Here is a 12,169-nt window from a genome sequence, read left to right as displayed (position 1 = left end):
CAAGACCCTAAGCTTGGGGATGCCCAAGGCACCCCAAGTTAATATTCAAAGAAGATCCAAGCAACTAAGCTTGGGGATGCCCCGGAAGGCATCCCCTCTTTCGTCTCCAACATTATCGGTAACCTCACTTGGAGCTATGTTTTAATTCGTCACATGATATGTGTTTTACTCGGAGCGTCAATTTATTTTGTTAGGATTTTCTTGATGTTATTTAGAATATATTTTTTCATCTTTTATTTCAATAAAAGTGGCAATGATAGCCTTTACTATGCTTATTTTGCAAGTCTACATGTTGCTGTTTAAAAACAGAAAGTTTACCTCTGTTGCAAAAATTCCCTAGAAAAGTTAGAATGTGATAAAATGTTGATAATTTTTGCAAAATGAGCTCTGATAAATTTTCTACAGTGTGGAAAATTTTCATAATGTTTGGAGTTGAATAAGTATTGATACTCTTGCATTCTTTACACACTGTACTGTTTTGGCAGATTGTTGTTATGTTTGCATTGTTTGCATATGTTTGCTTGTTTAATGATTCTATTTGAGGATAGGAGTATTAAATATGCAGAGGCATTTATTATGCAATATTTAATAATAATTTTAGTTATTTGCTACAGTAGAGATTGATAAGGTTCTTGCATTAGTTTATACTAACTTATCTCACGAGTTCTTGTTGAGTTTTGTGTGGATGAAGCTTTTGAGATTTAGGAAAACCGTGATATAAAAGGAATTAAGGAGACACAAAAGCTCAAGCTTGGGGATGCCCAAGGCATCCCAAGATAATATTTCAAGAAGTCTCAAGCATCTAAGCTTGGGGATGCCCCGGTAGGCATCCCACCTTTCTTCTTCAACAATTATCGATTAGTATCGGTTGAGCCTAAGTTTTTGCTTCTTCACATGATGTGTAATATCCTTGAAATGTCATTTTGTTTTGTTTTGCTTGCTGTTTTAATAAATTACTTAGATCTGAAATTTTTTAAATAAGAGAGAGTCCTCAAATAGCTACCTATTTACTTAACAACATGTTTGATCTTCACTTATATCTTTTGGAGTAGTTTGTCATTTACTCTTGTGCTTCACTTATATCCTATGAGTAAATTGTTGAATAAATTGAATATCACGAAGTTGAAATCATATCATGCCTAGTGGTAGCTTCACATTGGGTTTAGAAAGTGAAATCTTTTGAGGCTTGACAATCACAATATTGGTCATACAAGCAATTCACGAATAATTAGTATAAGGAAGAGAACTTTCACATGCAAATACACTATCATGGAAATCTTTTGTGATTGTGAGCCCCCATCAAAATATTATATGCCAAAATTGTTGACGTTGGACAAGGAAGACAACGTAATGATTTATGTTTGTTCATATTCACATAGAAGTCATATTGTCATAGATCCTTCAACATGTGGTGCTTGCCCCCCATCTTTGCTAGCCGAAAATTCCGCACCAAGTAGAGATACTACTTGTGCATCCAAAAACCCTTAAACCCAAATCTTATTTTCAAGAGTCCACCATATATACCTACCTAAGGATTGAGCAAGATCCTTCAAGTAAGTTGTCATCAGTGCAATAAGGCAATAAAAATTGCTTCTAAAAGTGTAAGATCGTTTAGTGTAAGAGAAAATTGAGCGTTGTACGTACTTATGATGGCAAAGCAATAAAAGCGACGGACTGCATAATAAAGGTTGCTATCATAAGGGGCAATATAACGTGGCGTTCTTTTGCACTAAGGGATTGAGCATACAAACAAATAAGCGCATGGCAACCTCTTCTTCCCTCTGTGAAGGGCCTATCTTTTACTTTTCAGTATTTACTTTTATGCAAAGAGTCAAAGTTTTTCTCTCCATTTATTCAAACCAAGCATGATTAGGAACTAGGAAATATAGCACCTGTATATGTTTCTCATGTATTAAGTGCAGCCAAATTCGATTTATTCCTCACATGATATACAATAAGAGAATGCAGCCACAACAATTGAACATCGCATTGCAGAATTGAACCAAGCAGTTAACTAAACACCACAACAAATGAACCAAACGTTAACTGAGCACCACATTGCACAATATAACATACTCCTAATAGAAGATCAAACAGTTAACCAAACCAACCATGCTTAACAACTTGGAAATATAGCAATTGTATTTGTTTCTCATGTATTTAGTACAACCAAATTCGATTTATTCTTCACATGGTATACAATAACAGAATGCAGCCACAACAATTGAACATCGCATTGCAGAATTGAACCAAGCAGTTAACTAAACACCACAACAAGTGAACCAAGCCACAACAAATGAACCAAGCAGTTAACTAAACACCAATTGAACAATATAACATAATCCTAATAGAAGATCAGACAATTAACCAAACCAAGCATGCTTAACAACTTGGAAATATTGCACCCTGAAGAATTGAACATCACATTTGCAGAATTGAACCAAGCAGTTAATTGAACACCACATTGCACGACATATAAAACATATACACTATAGAAGAAGATTGCATGGTGAAAGTAGATAACACAATTCACTAGAATTTGTTAAGGAAAGGCAGTAGCTAGCAAACTGAACATGGGTCCTCATAGTGAGCTAATAAGACAAGCTACTCCTCATTATCAGAGATATCGATGACGATTGGCTCCTTGGACATGGAAGAGGGCGAGGCCTCCGCATCGTGGGTGCCCTCGTTGTAGTGGTGAGTTGCCTGGGCCGCTCCGAGCACCAACCTGCTGGCTCTCGAGATGAGGTAAGCACGTGCACGCTGAGAAAACACCTCGTAGTCTTCGTCGAAGGCACCGACGGTGGCCTCGAGAAAACGCCACGAACTGTCGTTTAAAGCAGCCAACCGCACCGTGGCGTCGGCGTACGAGGCGTCAACAGTGGCCTCAACAGCGAGGTGCTCCTCCAAGATCTGGGGGTCGGCACGAATGGCAGCCATCGCGACCTCATCCACGTGTGCGGCCGCGATTTGCTTCTCCGCTACCAAATGCTCCTTGAGGTCCTGGCTATACTGCATGCACCATGGCTTAGGCCGACGCTTTATTTGGTGGATGGGTCGGTGATTTGGGTGGAAGGTGTCGTGCTCGCGCCGGCGGTCGGGGCATGTGGGATGTGGAAGGAGGAGGAGGATGGGGGTCGGGTGTGGATTACCTGCCTGGATAGGCGAGGCCGAGCAGCGTGAAGGAGGGTCGCCGGCGAGTTGGCGGCGGCGCTGCAAGCAAGGAGTGAAGGTTTCAACTTGGAAAGGAAGGCGGAAAGGGGGGAAATGTGGCTTTTTGTAAGGGGAAGGGGGCGGGGAGGTAGATATTTCCGCGGAAGCAGAAAATTTGGAATCGCTTCAGACAAAAAATTGGCGCGCAAAGTGTCATCAGACACGGTCCCTTATTCAGACACTGTCCGAAGATATTTTGTGCTGCATCTCACACGGTTGGTTATAATAAACTGTGTGGGATCTACTTGATTTTTGGTCTTGATTTGAATTACATAATGGGGTCACAGTGGCCATGGACGGTGTTTGAATTGCTAGACCTTTTATCTGCAGTGATCATAAAAGAATTGGAATTATTCAGGGTTCATTTGGACATTTTTATGCATTAAGCGAGTTTCAATGCATTTATGTGCATAATTCAAATTTGAACTACATGCACATGCTCCAGTGCAAATAAATTCGTTGAAAAATCAAATATTTGTCCTTGGGTGCATGCTTAGGTCCCATGCAAGAAATGGGAATGAATTCCAAACACCATGGCACCGTTGGTTGCCGGCAAAACATTGAGATGCCTGGTTTTTAAATTCTAGTAAATCCAAAACTCGTCTGAAATTCATGAAACTTGGCATGCTATCATGGAGCGGCATCAACATGTCGTGGTACAAATTTTGTCCCATTTGGGGCAGGTTTGGGTCTATGCTTCTCACAGACCAGAGCTTCTCACAACAATCATGATGGTTTTCGGTAGGGAACATCCCACCGAACACTGTCCTTCGTATACAAAGTAAGCAGATGGCACCCCCACCCACCCACACCTAAACCCTAGCCCTCCGGCGATCTTCACTTCTCACCAATAATTTGGTGATCCAATCCACTCATCTTGTTTGGCGCATCAAGATCTTTCTCCTCATGTCTTTGGAGATGGATTCCTCTCTTGGATCTACCCTTGGCTTGGATTTCTCCAAGGGTAGAGTTTTTGCAGATGAGATCTACAAGGCTTCTGGTCTCACCGTTCATCCGATGAATGATAGAGGAGCTTTCACCCTAGTGGTTTCTTTCAGCAGACATGATTTCAGGCTTTCTAAGGATTCTGTGGCCGCAGCGCTTGAGTCTGCATTGGGTGGATCTGCCATTGATCTTTGGGTCACATGCATTGCCGACAAGGTATTTAGTTTTAATGTCTCGTGCAAAGATGTTGGCTTTTACATTGTTGATACTAGATCCTATTCTTGCTCACAATTCAAATGTTATTTTCATCTGTGGGGCAATGGGGGTCCGAATTGGTATCGCGAGTTCAGAATTTGGAAGAAAGAATGTGATGTCGAATGGGTTTTAGTTAGTCCCTCCAAGCGAAGGGCGGCCTTGGGGCTTCTTGCAATGCATACGCCTCCAGCTAAATCAGCTTTTAAGTCTCGACCTGCTGTTCGGAAGAACTTATCTTTTGCTATATTTCAAAATTATGATGTGTGCAAGGGATATAGATATCATGCATCTGCTGATTGCATTGCTGACATTGAGAGTGCTGGTTATGAGATTTCTGATAGGGAGCGCGTGGTTATTCATCCGCCATCACCGGTTGATCTCAATTGGACCTTAGCTTCGCCGCCGATCGTTTTTGGCATGGTGAGCTCGTCGGTGATCCAACAGCGTTCTGTTGCGGAGGGTTCTGCCTCGGAAATTACGCCGTCTAGTCCAGGCAGGAATTCAGGCTCTTTGAACCAGCCTATTTTGGGCCCATCTTCGCCCGGCCCAGTTGTGCCTAGTTCATCTCAAGCTGAGGCCTCGTTTGAGCAAATGGTCAATAATATGGTTGATGAAATCGTTACGTGTCAGCTATGTTTCAAGCAAGGACATTTTTCTTCTGCGTGCACATCAACTTTAAAGTGCCTGGGTTGTTCCCGGGTGGGTCATTCGCGACAGGATTGCGTCCGTTTTGCTAAGCGTTTGGGTCTGGTTTGGAAACCCAAACCCGCTGTCGTTCCAGTTTCCGAGGTTCAAGCTACAACAGCCGGGAATATCTCTCTGACAGGATATCTACCTAACTTGGACTCTTCGGCTTTCATTGCACCGGCCTCCTCGCCAAATTCCATCCACCTTGGCCCCTCAACTCCTCCGGGCTCTCCTCCGGTGACACCACCTCCGCCACCAGAATCGCCATCGCCACCGCTTGGCCAACTTTCCGCTCGATCCAATGCAGTTTGTTCCTGCTGGCCACCATATCATTGATGCTGGAGATGCGCGCTGGCCGCGCACATATGTGACGCCGCACGTCCCCATTGTGCGCCGCCACGAGGATTACATGCTTGCTGAAGTGATGCCTCTGCCGGAGGCCAACGAGATTGGAGCTGCTCGTGAGGAAGTGGCTGACTGGTTGGAGGCTCATGGATATCAGGTTCGGTCCATGCAACCTTGGATCAATGTTGTAGGTTTGTTCAGAGTTAGAGATCTGGCGGTGCGTTTTTCTCTTCTCCAGTTACCTCCGCAGCACCTTGGAAATGACCGGTTTGTTCGCTTTATGAAGCATGATGAGGGAGAGGGTTTCCGTGGAGCTCAGGGTTTTTGTCAGGGGCTGATTATGATGCTAGGTATTCCTTTAGATCTGCGCAATACGGATAACATCAGGGCTGCAGTAAATACCTTTGGCAAGTTTCATCATTGGAATAGCCAAGATCCCTACTTAGTCAGAACTCTTGTTTTTGCCTCCTTTCCTGAAGATGCTCTTGTTCCGCGAGATGTGGTTTTCAATGACTATGCTGCTTGGGATGGGGCCCGTGTGTCATGGACTGCCCCTATTTACATTCTTGGCGCCAACTTTGCTGAACAGATGCCGCATGATGAGGATTGGATACCTATTAATGGAAACCCGCATCCTCTGCATGGGGTGCCTTTTCCAGAGCTCCCTCCTTTCATTTTGCCCCCATACCCTGCTATGGGATGGAATGATGTGCCACCTCCTCCTCCTGAGCACCCAGACATGGGGGATAACAACTGGGGCAATGCAGCTTGGGGAGAGGATGAGGAGATTGCTCAAGACAATGTGGAAGTGGAGCAGCAGTCCATAGTTTTGGATATCTCTGATGATTTCTCTGTATCTGTGGAGCAAGCTATTCAGCCAAACTTTGTGCTGGTTTTTGATGTGGAGCAAAATGCTGAACCTCCAGCTGGGCAGGAGCAACCTCTGGTGGAGGAGCCTGTGTATAACCCTGAGGACTGGGCCATGGTGGTCTACAACCCTCCTCCTGTTGCTGATCATGTTGTTGTTGAACCTATTGCTATTGAGGAGCTCCTGGTCGCCAACATTGCTGATAACAAAGTCTTTTTTGGACCTGAGTTGCCACCAGAGATGGCTCCGAGGAGAAAGTTTGAGATCTTACTGCAGTCTGACTTCAACTTTCAGCTCACCAAACCTGTTGAGATGCTGCCTGTCAGGTCCTCCATGCTGACCAAGAGAAGTTGGGATCTGGATTTTGAGGTGCCAATGATTACCTATCAAGCATCTGTGCAGGAGCAGAGGCCTGTGGCAAGGGCACTTTTTCCTTCTTTGGAATTTACTGACATAGAGGAAATACAGTTTGAGATTGCTCCTGTATCTGTGGATATCTCTGCTCGGGAACAGAGGAAAATTAGAAGGCCAAGGAAACATTGGCACCAACCCCAATTGTGGAGACTTCTGTCAGGAGGTGCACCAGGGGGTCTTTGCAGAGAGATGGTTTCAAGCCAGTCTTCCAGGAGCTACCTATGCAGTCCAAGAGGAGGAAGCCAAAGGCCAAGCCTTTCTCTGCCACAGTGTCTGACAACCTGCAGGATGAACAACTTGAAGATCTTCCACCTCCAACTCCTATCAACAAGCTACAGCAGATTGGCAAGGAGCTTGGCATTGCAGATGATCTCCTTTCTGTGGAGAAGCTTATGGCTGATCCCACTGATACTCTAAAAAATGATGCAAATGTGTAGTGACATACTAGCTGGTGGGGGGTGGATCATGTCTTTCTTTGGTCCTCTTTTGTCAGGGATATGGTCTTATTTTGGTCCCTGTAATATTTTAAGTGTGTCTTGTTGGACTCATGTTACTATTGCTGGCATTATGGGCCACCAGACTTTATTATCTCCTCATAGGTGTTTTAATGAGTAATGCATGTAAAAGCTGGAATGTTTTATGCTGGAATATTAGAGGATTGAACTCTGATGCAAGGCAAAGGGCTGTTAGGCAGAAACTGGATGAGAGTCAATGTGCCGTTGCTTGTTTCTAAGAAACTAAGTGTAGCTCTTTTGATTATAGATCTATTAGATCCTTTTGCCCCAAAAGATTTGATAGCTTTGCTTTCTCCCCTTCTCTGGGAGCTTCTGGGGGCATCTTGCTAGTTTGGAATTCATCAATTTTTTGGGGCACTGTGATTGAGACTCAGCCTTTTGCTATTCTAGTTGAGTTTGTCTCTAAGCAGAATAATGAGAAATGATCCTTAGTTTCAGTTTATGGCCCTTGTCAAGGGGAAGCTAGAGATAATTTTGTCAGCTGGCTTTATAACCTGCATATACCTATGGATGATAATTGGCTTCTGGTGGGTGATTTCAACTTTATAAGATCTCTGGAGAACAGGAATTTGCCAGGGGGACCTGAATGATATCTTTATTTTCAATGAAATCATTGCCCATCTGGGTTTGCTTGAGCTGCCTCTTAAAGGAAGATCTTACACATGGTCTAATATGCAAGATAGCCCACTTTTAGAACAGTTGGATTGGTTCTTCACTTTTGCAGATTGGATTTCTTCTTACCCCATGACTAAAGTTTTGCCCCTGGCCAGAACAGCTTCTGACCATGTGCCATGTGTTGTCACAATTAAAACCTCTATTCCTAAATCTAAAATATTTAGGTTTGAGAACTTCTGGGTTGAGCTTGAGGGATTTATGGAATGTGTTCAACAGTCATGGCAGAAAACCTCTCATAAATCTCATATCACTGCTAGGATTGCTGATAAGTTTAAGAGTTTAAGAGGTGCTCTTAAGAAGTGGCAATTGAATTTTTCCAAGCTGAAAATTTTGATAGCCAAATGCAATGAGGTCATTTTGTGTCTTGATGGCCTTAAGGAGCTAAGGCCTTTATTCAGACCTGAATTTAACTTCAGGAAGGTAGTCAAGTTGCATGTGGAGCAGCTCTTACATCTTCAGTTTGTTTATTGGAAAAAGAGGTGCACAATTAGATATATTAAAGTTGCTGCTGAAAATACCAAATTCTTCCATGCTATGGCCACTGAGAGGCATAGAAGAAACTCTATTGCTTCCTTGAAGGACACTGATGGGACAATTGTCTCTAATCACTCTCAAATGGAGGGCATCATTTGGAACTGTTTCAATAATAGAATGGGAGTCTCTAATGGAGTTTTCATAGGTTTTGATCTCAGCAAGTTGCTTAAGCCAGTTGAAGGGTTGGATTTTCTTACTGAACCCTTCACTAAGGAGGAAATGGATGACACTGTCAAACTTATGCCCATAGACAAAGCACCTGGTCCTGATGGTTTTAATGGTTTGTTCTTTAAGAAGTGCTGGCACATTATCTGTCATGATTTCTATGAGTTGGCTGAGGCTTTTCATTCTGGTACTGCAAATTTGGAAAATATCAATGGTTCTTATATCACTCTGATCCCAAAAAAATTGAACCCTGAAGGGATTGGTGATTATAGACCAATTTCCTTGACTGGGATGGGTCTTAAGTTTCTGTCTAAGATGGCCGCAAATAGGTTCCAAAAGATAATTATGGCATGCATACATAAAAATCAATATGGCTTTATAAAGAGCAGGACTATCCAGGACTGCATTGGCTGGTCCCTGGAATATTTGCATCAGTGCCATCAATCTAAGAGGCCTATTGTGATTCTTAAGCTGGATTTTGAAAAGGCTTTTGACTCAATTGAGCATGAAACCATTTTGCAGATTCTTAAATACAAAGGCTTCAATCAGAAATGGATTCTCTGGGTCAAACAGCTTCTTTCCATTGGGACATCGTCAGTCCTTCTAAATGGTGTACCTGGTAGGCAGTTCCTTTGTAAAAAGGGGGTTAGACAGGGAGACTGTCTCTCACCTTTACTCTTTGTTATTGCTGCTGATCTTCTACAAACAGTGGTGAATGATATGTTCAGGAGGGGAATTTTGAAATTGCCAATTCCATGCCATGACCAGGATTATCCCATTGTGCAATATGCTGATGATACTCTCATTATCTTACCAGCAGATAGAATGCAACTCTTGGCTTTGAAGGACATGCTACAAGTGTTCTCAAGATCAACATGGTAGTTGTTAACTTCCACAAGTCTTCTATGATTCCCATAAATGTTGATGAGGATGCTATCATTGAGTTGGCTGCTGCTTTTGGTTGTCAAGTGGGTAAAATGCCTTTCACATATCTTGGCTTACCTGTTGGCACTACAAGGCCTAAAATGGTGGATTTTATGCCACTTGTGGATTGTATGGAGAGAAGGATGACAGCTAGCTCCTCTTTTCTTAATCAAGGGGAGAGACTTCAGTTTCTGAATTCTGCTCTGTCCTCCATGCCAATTTTTTATCTTGGTAGTTTGCTGGCACCTGCTGGAATTTTAAGGCAACTGGAGAGAACTCAGAGGCAGTGTTTATGGAGAAAGCATAGGGATGAGCCAGCTCCATCCTTGGCTGCTTGGGATCTCATTTGCAGGCCTAAGAACAAAGGTGGTTTGGGAATTTTGAACCTGGGGGTGCAGAACATGGCACTTTTGCTCAAGCATTTGCATAAGTTCTTAAATAGGAGGGATTTGCCTTGGGTCTCTCTTATTTGGGACACATATTATCATTATTCAGTGCCTCAGGGTACTGACAGTTGTGGTTCTTTTTGGTGGAAGGATATTTGTAAGTTGATGGATCATTATAGGAGCACAACCTGGGTTCAAGTTAATTGTCGGAGCACTGCTCTGTTCTGGTCTGACAAGTGGAAGATTGGTGAATCAGTTGAACCTTTGCAGATTAGGTTCCCTAGGCTTTTCTCCTATGTGAAAGATCCCTGGATCACTGTTTATGAAGCCTTTCAATCTCAGGATATGGTTAACATGTTTCACTTGCCTTTATCTGCACAAGCATATCAGGAATTTTTGATAGTTCAAAATCTTATGGTTTCTTGTAGTAGAAACTTGGAGGCCAAGGATTCTTGGTTCTGGCAGGGGACATGTAATGCTTTTAAGCCCAAGCTGTTCTACTCTCTTATGCATTCAAACATGTCATTTAACCCTCTCCTTCTGTGGATTTGGAGATCATCCTGCACAATGAAAATCAAAGTGTTTGCTTGGATGTCAATCATGGACAGGTTAAATACAAAAGACATGGTGGAAAGAAGGCATTGGCATATGGATGATGGAGTTTTTTTGTCTCCTTTGCAGCTTGAGAACTAGAGAGACCAGGAATCATCTGTTTTTTGAATGCAACTTCAGTGTCAGAATATGGAATTACCTGCAAATCACATGGTCACCTGGGAATGACATGTCTGATATTGTTTTGCAAGCTAAACAGGTCTTTGCAAAGCCTTTTTTCACTGAAGTTGTTTTTATTGCTTGCTGGAACATATGGATAATTAGGAATGCAAAGGTGTTTAGGCATGAGAGGCAGAGTTTCAACAAGTGGAGGAGTGCTTTTATCCATGATATTTTGCTAATGCAGCACAGAGTTAAGGCTAGGTACAAGGAAGAGCTTCTTAAGTGGATTTCCTTTCTTCCTCCTTGAGGTTTTGTATATCTAGATCTTTAGTTTTTAGTTTTCTCTTCTGATTACCCCTTGTAATCCTTGTATATTGTATGTTACTTTGTTTTGAAATAAAGTTTTGAATGCTGTGGGGGGTTTTCCCTACAGTCACCAGTAAAAAAAAACGATATCCATTGCCTCTTATTGCTTTCATGTTTTTTTCTCGTGTCAACATAGAACAACAGGAGTGTTGTGTGAATTTTTGTGATTTTACGGGGTTCGTTTCGACTTTTTATGCAGTAAGTGAGTTTTCAATGCATTTATGTGCATAATTCAAATTTGAACTACATGCGTATGCTCCAGTGCATATAAACTGGTTGAAAAATCAAATCTGTGTCCTTGGGTGCATGCTTAGGTCCCATGCAAGAAATGGGAATGATATCAAACACCAAGGCACCGTTGATTGCCGGCAAAACATTGAGATGCCTGGTTTTTAAATTCTAGTAAATCCAAAACTCGTCTGTAATTCATGAAACTTAGCATGCTATCATGGAGCGGCATCAACATGCTGTGGTACACATTTCGTCCCATTTGGGGCAGGTTTGGGTCTATGCTTCTCACAAACCGGAGCTTCTCACAACAAGCATGATGGTTTTCGGTAGGGAACGTCCAACCTTTGGGGACGAAACGATATCCATTGCCTCTTATTTCTTTCAAGTATTTTTCTCGTGTCAACATAGAACAACAGGAGTGTTGTGTGAATTTTTGTGATTTTACGGGGTTCGTTTGGACATTTTTATGCATTAAGTGAGTTTTCAATGCATTTATGTGCATAATTCAAATTTGAACTACATGCACATGCTCCAGTGCATATAAACTGGTTGAAAAATCAAATCTGTGTCCTTGGGTGCATGCTTTGGTCCCATGCAAGAAATGGGAATGAATATCAAACACCAGGGCACCGTTGATTGCCGGCAAAACATTGAGATGCCTGGTTTTTAAATTCTAGTAAATCCAAAACTCATCTGAAATTCATGAAACTTGGCATGCTATCATGGAGCGGCATCAACATCCCGTGGTACAAATTTCGTCCCATTTGAGGCAGGTTTGGGTCTATGCTTCTCACAAACCGGAGCTTCTCACAACAAGCATGATGGTTTTCGGCAGGGAACGCCCCACCTTTGGGGACGAAACGATATCCATTGCCTCTTATTGCTTTCAAGTTTTTTTCTCGTGTCAACATAGAACAACAGGAGTGTTGTGT

This window comes from Aegilops tauschii, chromosome 7, assembly GCF_002575655.3.
Source record: "Aegilops tauschii subsp. strangulata cultivar AL8/78 chromosome 7, Aet v6.0, whole genome shotgun sequence".
NCBI classification, from domain to species: Eukaryota; Viridiplantae; Streptophyta; class Magnoliopsida; order Poales; family Poaceae; genus Aegilops; species Aegilops tauschii.
This window is presented reverse-complemented; position numbering follows the sequence as displayed.